The following is a 13,748-nucleotide window of genomic DNA, read 5'->3' on the forward strand; positions in this document are numbered from 1 at the left end:
GATAAGGTCAATGAGGACAAATGTTTACTCATTAGTCATGAAGAGAGTTTATTTGATTGTTTATTATAGTTTTAGGCCATAATTTTAGGGTGACTAGGGCAAGTGGTGGACTTTGAGAAATGTAGTTCCCTACAGGCCCATAAAGTTGAAAGTATACACTATTGCATATTCATATGGGTAGCCTGTTAGAACAAGACTTCATCAGTTTTTGAACTGAAATGTGATTAAATTAGGAAAGAGTGTTTACTGCAACCCATTTGTAGTGCTAAAGAAAAAGGAAAAAAGTGAGGACTGTGCCAGATACCAGGAGAACTGACAACATCAGTATTAGGGAAAATGACAAACCAGAAAACATGGATGAGCTTGTCCAAAATTCCAAAAACATAAAAGTCATGGTGGTGTGGGCCTGACTGGTAATTTTTGAAGGTGCTACTGGCATGGGGAAGTGGCAATTTACTGTAGTCTAGTACTGAAGGGGAAGACGTATATTACCAGTTTAATTGGAAGTGTTCATACAAGATTTAAATTGTGTACAGGGGGAGTGATTATGGGTTGTTTAACAGTATGTATCAACAATAGCTTGATAGTCACCACCCTTTGGTGTGAGGATTATGAACTGCTGCAAGAGGTGTTCACAGCTCCTTCAGTTCATATTCTGCTTTTGTTCCCCAGCAGTGCATGTGAAATCTCTCTCACACTTTGTATTGACTGCTGCAGGCACCACTCACAAAGCATGGCCTGTTGGCAGTTCTAACTGGCGCTACCTGCTTCTGACCTCAAATACACGCTCTGCCACATAGACTATGGAATGTATACTGAGTACAGATGTTTATATTGAACAAGAAAAAAAATTGAATTGCCAATCAATTTCTAAAAAACTACTCTGTTAATTTCAATACATGGGTGACGCCATGTGTAATCATATTTTGGAGATCAAAATGTTGAAATGTTGTCTTGCTTTTCCTGTTTTAACTTACCCATGTCTTACGACATCATATACCAGGGCAACCTGTAATTAAGGAAACAAGTGTTTTTTGGGCATATTGGCATTAGCCTCCTGTATGTTTACTTACTTACGGAATTTCTTGTCAATGATCAACCACATTTCAAAAAGGACTGTAAAGTCCATAAATATACTACTTGAGGAAGAAATTACTCACAATATTCATCACTCAGTTTTAGTGTGACACAGGAAGAACTGATGTATTCACACATATAGATTGATACGTTGTTAGGTAGATAAATACTAAACATAGTTAAGTTATGGTATAGTAATGAAAGAAGTTAAAGACAACAGTGTGAATGGTCAGAATGTTGTCATATATGAACAAAGAAAGTGAATTACAATTGTAAAAGTAACTCACTCTGCCTAATAATGAGAGATTGCAATTGTGATCCATGGAATATGCAACTTACTAAACAGAACCTGACAGAAGGTGCTTGAATTATGAAAGAATATATAATACATCATAAAAGAGCTTTTTAGTACAGTCCTGGGGTTTTGAAAGTTAACAATCTACCTACAGATGTAAGAGGCGATTGTTTACATTGACCGTACAGCCTTTCATTATCTCCATGATTTAACTTAGTCATAAGTTGGCTCACAAAGTAGTCAATACAACTAGAGCATCTCTGACGTGATATCTGATGCATTAAGGGGACAGACAATAAAGTGACTGTGTGCTATCTCACAAGTAGATAAAACGGACTGTGTTGAGGTGCAGGGAGCTATACAAGTACTGATTGTTTTAGTTAATGTTAAGAAAGAGATAAAAGCAATATGCAAAGACACAAAGTGAGTGCAAAACAGAAATGTCACACTAAAATGAATAAAGATGAACCCCAGAGGTAAAAGAGTAAGAGATGCTGACACAGTATTAAAAGATATGTGAGGGAATCTCTTTTCAACTGAAATACACATCCAAGGCAGAACCAAAGCTGTGCTTTCTGAAAGAGAAAGCAGAACCACTAAGCGACTACATTCATCACAATCGTGGTCATTCCCCCAGACGCTCACCACTCTTTGGTGAGTTTGTGCTTGGCAACCATGGGTTGGTTGGTTGGTTGTTTCGGGAAAGGAGACCAGACATCGAGGTCATCAGTCTCATCGGATTAGGGAAGGACGGGGAAGGAAGTCGGCCGTGCCATTTGAAAGGAACCATCCCAGCATTTGCCTGGAGTGATTTAGGGAAATCACGGAAAACCTAAATCAGGATGGCCGGACGCGGGATTGAACTGTCGTCCTCCCGAATGCGAGTCCAGTGTCTAACCGCTGCGCCACCTCGCTCGGTGGCAACCATGGGGCCCCAGCCTTTGCAGCACCTACCATTTCCATGCTGCATATCTATCCTCCTAATGTTCTTTTTGCTCTCTCTTGGGGAAAAAGTCTTGGACAGTATTGGTAATGAATTCAGAAGTCTTGATAGCCCAGCACTGGAACAGCCCCTCATCTGTTTTTTCTTTTGTTCTTTCTTTGTTCTCCATCTCCTCCCCTTTAGTGTTTGAGTTTTCTCTTTGTTTCTTCTTCCTCTCTGTGTGCTCCTGGAGTCTGGCACATGTGTCTGACACGTGAAAGTGACTGGGTGACATGTAATTCGCAGCCCCAGGTTGACGGGTGAGGTTCACACGTAACCCCTGGTGCAGCCCAGGCCCAGAGAGTGGTGATTGCCTGAGCTGTTACCTTCCCATCTGCCACTTGGCCACTCTGTCAGGAGTTGAGGTGTGACCTGGGGTGTGAACAATCAGCTTAGGTGGGTGAGTGCTGCTTTGAGGAAGCCTGCAGTTGGAAGGAGAGAGACTTTGGCAATCATGGGGGATTTTTTTGCAATGAGCCTATCACCATCTCAGTCTGCATCTACTTAACATAAACAGAATGAAGCTAAAGATTCAGAGAATCTCCCAGTTGTGCCCCAGTTCCTCTGGGTATCATGTACCAAAGAAGATTGGATCTTTACTAGAGTTCATTCGTTTATTATTCAGAAAGACGTTGATGCAATTGCTGACCCTGTGAAATCCTGCTCTTGCTTATGTACTGGGACTTTGCTTTTGGAGACCAATTGTGATTTTCAAGCCCAACAATTGCTTGCATCTTCACTTCTCCACAGCTGTCCTGTCGGTGTTGAGGCCCATTGCATGCTGAATTCCTCATTTGGTTTTATTTGCACTCGGCTGCTTGATGGTCTGACTGAGGGAGAAATCCAGACTTATCTCTCTGATTACAGCATCACTGTGGTCCATAGGATAATGAATAAGTGTGATGCAAACTTGGTGCCTACATGCAGTCTTTTTCTCACAATTGATCGAGCAGTGCTGCCATAGAAGATTAAGGCAGGCAATAAGTCATCATGGTCTGACTGTATATTCCAAACCTGCTGCATTGCTACCAGTGTCAACATTACAACAATACTTGTGTGTCTTGTCAAAACACAGCCAAATGTGTTACTTGTGGTTGAGATTCTCATGAGGGCGATTACCTGCCTCCTACTCCCTGCTGTATCAATTGTAATGGTGACCATGCCTCCTCATCCTGTCAGTTTCCCATGTACCTCAGTGAGCAGGCCATTCTGTGGATCTGGGTGAAGGAAAAATTTCCCTAATCTGTCACTTGCAAGTTGTGGGCTAGTCAAAAGCCCTGCATCTTACCCTCCAGTATTTACAGTACAGTTGGTGCTACACCTCACTCCATGAAGAACCAGGCCACGCAGACTTCAGACCTAGAATTCAGTACTGCAGTCATGAAATCACCCAGTATCATGGTAGTATCCCTGTCTCCTCCTACAGCTGTGCAAGCCTCCAAATCTTCACCTCTGGCAGCAAAATCACCTGCTACATGACAGACAGGCCAGAAAGGACAAAAGGAACACTCCCATGAAGACATCCCTCCAGCCAACAAACATCTGAGTCTTTGTCTGATAACCACAAAGGCTGTAAGAAAGCAAACAGTCTTCTCCTTTCCCGACTTGGAGATCCTCATCAACAATGTTGCCATGTGATACCCTCATCTAGCTGACCTCCATTCTACCAGTGCAAACTACCTACTGTTTTTTTTCCCAGGAATCTGTAGGTTGAACTAGGAAGAATGGAGATGCCTCTGTAGACTTGACTTCATGGAACAGGATCCTCCAGCCTATGCATCCTGTAGCAGTGAGTCTTCGATGGCTGGCACTCGGCAGCCACTGAGGTGGCTACCCTTCATTTGTTTCCTCCTCCCCGATTCACTGTTATGACTCTTCTCCAATGGAACACTGTGGCATTAGATCCAACAAGAAAGAATTATGGTTGATCTTGGAATTGCAGTGTCTGGTTGTTTTCTGCCACCAAGAAATAAAACTGTGTCCTTGTGACCACATTGACCTCTCACATCATTCCTTCCAGTTTGTTTTGACCCCTCCCCCCCCAACCCCCTCGAGAATGGCATTCCTTCTCATGTGGGAGTCATGCTGCCCATCCAGGATGATGTTCATAGCCAAACGGTGTTACTAAACACTCGGCTGGAAACTGTTGCAGTCTGTACTATCCTTCCTCACTTCACCTTTCCTCTTTCACCAGGGATGACTTATTCCAGCTTATTGGCCAGTTCCCTCACCCATTTTTGCTGCTTGATGACTTTAAGACCCACCTTGCCGTTTGGGGCTCTTTGAGAAACTGTCAGAGAGGTTCCCTCTTCCATCTCAGTCAACTAAACCTCATCTGTCTTGATGCTGTAGTAACCACATTCCTTTAACTCCATGCACACCTATTCTCATTTGGACATCTTGTTCTGCACTGCCCAGCTTGCCTGTTGTCTCGAGTGGTCCATTCTCTCAGACACCTACTTGAGCAACCATTTCCCGTGTGCTATCCGTTTGCTGGCTCCTACTCTACTTGTGTGTAAGCCCAATTAGCAGCTTTCTGAGGCTGACTGGAGGCATTACTCTCCCCCTGATGACCTTCGACGAACAATATTTCCCCTGGTAGAGTACCTCACGAACATTATTCTTAATGCTGCAGAATGTTCCATATTTTGCACTTTGTCTCTACCAGGACGTGTCCTGTTCTCCTGAGGCATGCCAAGATGCGATTCACACCTGGAGACATTCTTGCCACATTTTTAACCATCACCCTATGATGACAGTCTGTATTTGGTATAAATGATTGTGTTTCAGTGTCATTGCATTCTTCGGGATAGCAAAAAAGCTAGCTGGATTTCAGTTACTAGTTCTTTTAATGGCTACAGTCCCTGTTTCATGGGGGCAGTCCCCATCAGCTCTCTAGGACGAAGGTCCATTCCCTAATTTTTGGCCTGACCGTAGCAGTTGATGTCATCGTGAACACTATTGCTATCTCCAACACCATGGGCTCCACTATTTTGTGGAGATTTTGAGCTTCATCCACTATCACCACACCTTCCTTCCTCGGAAATGAATAGAGGAATCTCAGGTGATATCCTTCTCCTCTCAGAGTCATGAATGCTACAATGCTGCCTTTATTATGAGGGGGCTAGACCATGCTATCACTTGGTCTCCTCTTCTGTCCCTGGCCCAGATGATGTTCACATTCAGATATCACAGCACGTTTCTCATGCAGGAAACTTTTTCTCCTTCATATGTACAATCGTATTTGGGCAAATGGGACGTTTCCCAGGTGCTAATGTGAAGTTACTGTTATACCCATACCTATGCCCAGTAAGGACAAACACCTCCCATCTAGTTACCACTCCATTTCTCTCACCAGCTGTTTGCAAGGTGCTGGAACGTATGAGTCCTAGTCAGCTGGTATGGTGGCTCGAGTCTTGCAATCAGCTAACCACTGCACTATGTGGATTTCAAGTGTGCCATTCTGCAGTTAATCATCTCATCACTTTGTCGACCTTTGTCATGAATGGTTTTCTGAAGAACTACCAGACCATGGCAGTTTTTCTTTTTTTTTGAGAAAGCCTGCGACACCCGCTCAAGAACTGGCATCCTCCATACTCTATACATGTGGGAATTCCAAGATCACCTGCCCCCATTTCATTCAGAAACTTTTAAAAGCAGAGTTTTCAAGGTAGATATGCATTCGGTGTTGTCAGCCACCTTTATCCAGGAGCCTGAAGGCCCTGAGTGTCATTCTCTTTTCTATACCCATTAATTCTATAATGGCCTGTCTCCTGCCATGCACCTCTTGCTCCCTTTTCGTCAAGACCTGTTGCAGTTCTCCATGGACTTTTCTCCTTGAGTGGGTCCTCAATGATGTCTTGATCATTTTTACTCATGGAGCATCAACAGTGACTGTCGCTTTTCCACTGACAAAACTGTTTGTCTGAGTTTCTGGCTACACAATGTGTTTCTTCCACTGTCTTTACGTCTTGGGCCTGTTGCTCTTCCGTTTGCTGAAACTATGAAATTCCTGGATCTCATGGTTGATAGAAAACCTTCCTGGTCATTCCACGTGTCTTACCTGGCTGCCCACTACACTTAATTCTTCAGTGTCCTACATGTATTAAGTGGTACTTCCTGGGGAATGGATCAGACCACACTCCTCCTTTTGTACCAATCCCTTGTACATTCAAAAATAGGCTATGCGTGTTTATTCCTCTGGACATCCATCCATCTTATGCGGTCTTAACACAATCCACCATTGTGGGGTATGTTTGGCCACTGTTGCCTCTTACACTAGCCTGGTTGAGAGTTTCTATGCAGAAGCTGCTGAACTACTACTGTTATACCGACATGATGCCCTCCTCCACGAGTACATGTGCAATTTGTCTTCCATGACTAGCCACCCATTCTATGCTCTCTTTTTCAGTGACTCACTCAACTGCCAATATGGAATGTGCCCTTCTTTTCTGTTACCTCCCAAAGTTTCCTTTCGACAATTGCTCCGGTAGCTTAACTTCACACTACCTGCTACATTCCTAATGGGTGTGCACCCTTCACTGACTTGACTTTGTGTGGCAGTGTTTGTCTTGGATTTCATTCACTTACTAAGGGACCATTCTCAGTTTGACCTATTGCTGTAAGTTCCTCGACCTCCACACACAACTTATTGATAGCATCTTTGTGTACGCTGATGGCTCCAAGACTGACCATGGTGTCAGGAGTGCCTTTGTCATTGGAACCAACCATTTTTGATATTTGTCAATGTCAATGTAATTGACCAACAGCCATGTAACTTAAGATGTTATTTTATTTTATTTTGAAGGCTACCAATTTCAGCATTTCACTATGCCATCTTCAGGCCCCATATACATCTCTCCAAATAAGCAAAAATGTCATAAAGAGCCATAAATCTCTGGATGACATGAATTAAATAATTACACTAATGTTTCATTTGAAGACTTAATAGTTCATTTTTGTTTATTTGGAGAGATGCACGTGGGGCTTGAAGATGGCGTAGTGAAATACTGAAACTGGTAACCTTCAAAATAAAATAACATCTTAAGTTACGTGGCTGTTGGTGAATTTCATTGACATTGACAATTACGTAACCAGCTGATGTCCCCTATCCATGATAGACTGACAGAGATTTTTGGTACTGGCTTCCAGAACACTACTTAATTTTTACAGTTGAGCTCTTTGCCCTCTGATTGTGTCATATGCTCTGATTCTCTCAGTGTCCTTCAGAGCCTCTGTGTGCTGTACACAGTCCATCCCTTTGTGCAACAGGTACAAGAAAGCTTCCACTTGTTCACTTTTGAGGGAGCCACTGTGATGTTCATGTGGGTTCCTGGTCACATTGGTCTGATGCGAAAAGAGGATGTTGCCATGGCTACAATCCTCCTATCTCAATCTGCTAGCTCTTTCATTCATTTGAATGATTTCTGTGTTGCCGTCTGTGCACGATGGTCCCATTTTGTCATCGCCACTGGTCTTCTCTTTACGGGAACAAGCTCCAAGGAATTAAACCTCTCCCAGCACCTTGGCCAATGTCCTCTTGGCCCTCTCGTCATGAGGAGATCACTTTACCTAGGATGCGTATTGAGCACTGTCTTTTTAGCCATTGCCATTTGATAAGTGGCAATCCCCATCAATTGCGCTCATTGTTGTCAGTCTTTGTCAGTTCACCATTTCATGACTGAATGCCAATTTTTGGAACTGCTTACATTCCAGTGTAGTTTGCCATCTCTGTTACTGGCTGTTTTAGTGAATCATTCATGGGCTGATGACCACATTTTACTTTTCAGTCATCGTAGCAATATTGCAAAGGGAAGTTAATCTTTGGTTCGGGACCTCTGCTTTCTCTATGGCATATTTTGTAGACTTTTCTCCAAGGGGACGTTATTGTATTTAGCTCTCTTTCCTTCTGTCTCTTGGGCTTAATATGTAGTCGCTTTTAACTTCTTTTACTTATTAGTGTTCTAATGTTATGACAGGGGTGCTTGTGACCTCAGTTGTTTTTGCACCCTAAAACAAAAACCCAAACCCAGAGTTATGAGCACTATAGATCATAGAAGTGTTTGGAGATAATAGAAAATAGATCTCAATTGATAACATACACTGGATGATACAAAAGGAACAGGCAGCCTATGATCTCTACCAAAGAGTGAACTACAGCTTGGTGCCAGTGCAAGGAGCTATGCAGAGTGTTCTATCTTCAGATCAGGAGAGCTTTAAACTGCAGGTATTTTTAGGCCACTCCCGCTGGATCAAAGAGGCATGACAGGTATTATCATGGCTATGAATGCCTTTTCCAAGTGTATGAAGCTCTGTCGAAAGAAGAAGGCCACAAGTAAAGTAATAAGGAACAAATTTAAGAGAGGCTGCCAAGTGAATATTAGGAGATTTGGGGTAATCTTCAAGACAATTGGGTTTATTTTATCATCGATATGATGGATGAGTTCATGGAATGTAGCAGCATCAGACAGAGTCGTCCAGTCTTGGTGTACTACATTGCAAGTACAGGGTGTCCAGAAAAGGGCTCCCTGATTTCAAAATTAAATATCTCGAAAACAAAGATCGATAGAGGAATGCAGTAAATGGTATGTTTATTGTGAAAGTTGTAAGAAGTTTATACAGCAGTTTGAAATAATAGTTACAAAAGCTGCTAACAGATGGTGCTGTACGCTGTACATCTCATATCAGCATACATAAGTGAAATAATCGTATGAAAACAATCTTTGCAAACAATAACATCACAATGTTTTCAAAATGTTCACCATTGGCACTACAGAGGTGGCACAAACGTAAAATGAAATTCGCCATCACATTTCGTAGTGTCTCAACTGAAATGGATTCACATGCCACAGAGATCGCTGATTCAAGCTCGTCCAGCCTGGCGGGATGCTTTGGATAGACCATGTCTTTCACTGTGCCCCACAAAAAAAAAAGTCACAGGGAGTCAAATCCAGCGAATATGGAGGCCAATCCATGCTTGCACCAGTAAATTTGGGATATTCCAAAGCAATGACTCGATTCCTGAAGTATTCCTCAAGAAAGCAAAACACTTGTTCGGTCCGATGTGGTCGGGCTCCATCTTGCATAAACAATTCAGTACCTGGTTGATCCTCTAACGCTTACTGTGTGGCGACAAATTGTTCCAAAATTACAATGTAACGTGCACCAGTGACCGTTTATCGAATGAAAAAAGGTCCAATAATGCCTCTGCTGCATACTGCAGTCCACACAGTAACTTTAGGAGAATACAGGGGTTTCGCTTCACAACAATATGGCTTTTCGGAAACCCAAAATCGCCAGTTCTGCTTATTCACGTATCCATTCAGGTGGAAGTGTGCCTCATATGTAAACGAGATGCAGCCAACATCAAATCCTTCACTATCAATCATTGTGAGCATCTGATTAGCAAAGGAAACCCTTTGTTGCACAGCTCATACGGGTATGGCCTGGTGCATTTGAATTTTGAATGGATACATGTGTAGACTCTTCCTCAGTATTTTATGCATGCTGGAACGCTTCAAACCAGTCTCATATGCAATTCTACGGATGGATGACATTGGATTTGGCTGAATAATTCCAGAAACTGTGACAATATTTTCAGGTGTAACTGCGGTTTGCTTGCGGCCAACATGCCCCACTAGATCATCAGTTACGCTGACTGTTCATTGAAATTTTGCGAAGAGCATATGAATGGTTTTCACATCGGGTCCTTTTGGAACATTAAATTGTGCTTGAAAACTTCACCTTGTTGCCGTAGGACTCTTCTAACCTGTGGTACTCTAGCACCAGAAAAACATGTTGTTCAATGGAGTACATGGTTTTAATCTCTTCCTTCGGTACCCTAACCTCCTTTCATGTTTCAATAGTGGAACTGATCACTCTGGGCTTTGGATCACTATTTATACTAGGCATTACATATGGCGATTACAGCGCCATCTGTTAGCACCTTTTGTAACTATTATTTCAAACTGCTGTATAAACTTCTTACAGCTTTCACAATAAACATACCGTTTACTGCATTCCCCTTTCGATCTTTGTTTTCGAGATATTTAATTTTGAAATCAGGGAGTCCTTTTCTGGACACCCTGTAGATGCTATCTAGGTTGTTAACGCACTGCAGAATACTGCAACTTAATTCCTGTAACTAGCCTTTGAATATTAATGGAACACTTGCAGTCCTGGGTATATTTGTCTGCACACCAGGCACAAATACCTATCTAGTGAAGACAACAGGAGATGTTTGGGTATTTTCTGTCTTAGATTTGTAATGACAGGTAATTATTATAGCTATGCCAGTTCCTGGAAAGGCAGTTCCTATAACAACCCGCGGTACCTCTTTACCTCTTCTTACTGGCTCACAGGGTGGACTAGGTACTCATTATATATATGTTTCATAATAACTTTGTCTATGGAAGCAAGAAGTATGGACTGGAGAGTGATGTTTGATTTGATGAGGTTCAGTGTGGCTAACGAATTTATTGACATTGATACAATGTGTATTAATGCTCATGATTTTCTTAGATTATTTTCGCCAGGCATTTGTAAGTTTAACTGTGAATTATCTTTATCATGTTGCTTGAATTTTAACCTAGCTGGTTATACAAATTTCAGATTCCTTTGTATGAAATATTGGCATGATCTCTCAGGAGTTGAGTCATAAACTGGTGTTTTAGAAGACAGAAAATGGGTGTATTGCAGATTAGTATTAGATATGCCACTTGCTTGAAAATGCCTCTTCAACAGATGCTGGTAGGAATCCCAGTCCTTACTTACTTTATAAAATGCTGGAAATTGCAGCAGTGCTGGGGTTTGGTTTTTTGACTGATTTGCTGCTGCAGGATCTGGATTAATGCTAGGTGCTGTTGTAGGTTTTCCTGTAATTGTTGCTAGAACATTATTACTATTTTTTTTAATTTTGCTCATGTTGCTGTTCATGACCTTCCTCTTGTTCTGCATTGTAGAGGGATGGCTATGTTGTGGTGGAGGATAGAGAGTCGAGACGAGACAGAAGCCACTCTCTAATAGCACATTCCCTTTGTTAATTTATTAGAAGCTCAAGCCCTTGTCTGGGAGTGGCTGGAAGGTGAGTCTCAATGCATGGAATGCGTGACAGTGAAACAGTCGTAGGACACCAGCTGCTGCTATGCTCAGCATGGTCAGGTGTGGTGGATATTGAATCATAGACAATCTTGGTCAGCAGCCAAGTTGCATTAGAGGTGATGCAGTAGGTTACCTGGTTTGTGTAGGACGCTGAATTCCTCCAGACTGTTGAAAGTGAAAGGCACAGACAACCAGGGAAGGAACTCCAGACCAATGGCCAGTTGGAGCTGTTGAGTATCCCGGTATCTCGGTGACTAGGAAGGCGTCAGTTTGACCCTTGGCCCATCTGGTAGTGGCTGTACCCCACTGAAGGTTGTCCTGTCAGGAAAACATGTCACAGCCACGATGACCTCATGGCCGATGACATCCCAGTGACATTTGATGACTCAATGACTCGCTGCTTCAATGCATGCCCTGCCTGACTGGATGGGCAATATTTATTCACTCCAAAAGTGTTTGTTGTGGTGTTGTGGCTGCAGAAGTCACTTATGCAAGCCAAAGTGTCCCTGGTTAAGATAATTATCCAGGCACTGACCGGTAGGCAGAAAGCGAAGCTTGGTGATTGCCAGAGTGCTGGATGAGTGCTTTGCTGTAAGTGGCCCACTTTACAGCATCCAGTCCATCTGCTTAGGCTTGTGCTGTTACGGCCTCTTTCCACTGTATCAGTTGTAGCAGCTGCTGCTGTTGTTCCAAGAGATTGAGGATTTCAGAATTCCCAGAATTCTTAGCTGGTGCAGTCTCCTTAAATTTCCTTTCCCTAGAACTTGGTACATCAGAAAATATCTGTTTTGTGAATTTTTTTTATATGTTCAACAATCAATGTTGTTTTTATTGACATTACTACTACTACTACTACTACTACTACTACTACTACTACTCCTGCTGCTGCTGCTGCTGCTGCTGCTGCTACTACCACTATCACTATTCGTGGAACATCAGCAGCATTAGTAGAAGTACTATCAGTATTAACTTTATTAGCTCATAGTCAGTATTATTTACTCACATTGTCACTATAGACACGCTAATTAATACTGTTTGTCATATTAAAATGGTTTATTAGGTAACTGTGATGTAAAAAAGGTACTGTACATGTGAAATCTTGGTCCAGTGTAAGAGAGCGCCTGATGGCCCTAACCAAATCAGGTTAAATAAATAAATAAAAGCAGAGACAGACACAAATTACAATAGACCTTGAGCAGAACAATCATCATAGACTAAAGAGAATCCCAGAGTAGGAACTAATCCATAACATTAATACCACTACCTCATATAGGCATCGGACAATGGCAAGCTTGGATTAAGGAAGGATAGGGACAGAATTCAGTTGTGCATTTGCCTTTAGCAACTTCAGGAAATCATGGAAAACCTAAATCAGGATGGCTGGACCGGGAGTTGAGACATGATGATTACGAATGTGAGACCAGTGTGTTAACCACTGCACTACCTCACTTGGTGTCAGGCTGTAGATGTTTGCAACTTAACATCTCAATGTGGTGTGTGTTTGGTGATCACACCAGCAAGTCTGTCTGTGAATTCTGTATCAGAAGACTAGATCAATAAGGAGCAACATCAGACTTCCTCTGGTAAGTAACTATTTTTTAATCTTAAGTTTCCCCTCCTCTGTTCCTTCTTGTACATCAGTTTTTGACTGCTTTTACGTCTTGCTCAGAAGTTATGTGCTATTCTTCCAGTGGTGGAGGGTGTTGCTGTTCAAACTTGTTGCACTTCCCAGTTTATCACTGATTCTCTTCAGCCATCATATTTCACCTCCATGTTTAAAAAAACAGTCTGGAGAGAATACTGAAAAATTGATTGAAGATATTTCTTTTGTGGATGAATTACATTCATGAGGCTTATTCCAATGTATCTCAGTTTGTCATAATCACCATGAATGAGTTGCAACTCGGTGGACATTTTCTTATGAAAGCCGAATTGTTCAGGCTGAATAATTCCATGGCCCCTGAGGCATTGTGTGAATCATCATCAACATCATCGTCATCATCATCATCTTCTTCTTCTTCAATCTAACCATCTCTTCCAAGGTCTTCTGGGATCTCACTTCCTTTGTGGTTTGTACGTAGTTCAATACTTGTTTTGTTTGTCTTCCTACTGGAATTCTATACATATATCCTAACCATTCACTATTTTGTCTTACTAATTCAGTAACTGAATAAATTCCCACTGAGCCACGACTTCTTCATTTCTTATTGACCCTGCAGACTGTAATCTTTGGTATAAATTTCATTTCAGTGACCTTTTTACTGGTATGTGTTTCATCACACTTTCATAATGTTC

Source organism: Schistocerca cancellata, unplaced genomic scaffold (assembly GCF_023864275.1).
Source record: "Schistocerca cancellata isolate TAMUIC-IGC-003103 unplaced genomic scaffold, iqSchCanc2.1 HiC_scaffold_1106, whole genome shotgun sequence".
Taxonomy (NCBI): Eukaryota; Metazoa; Arthropoda; class Insecta; order Orthoptera; family Acrididae; genus Schistocerca; species Schistocerca cancellata.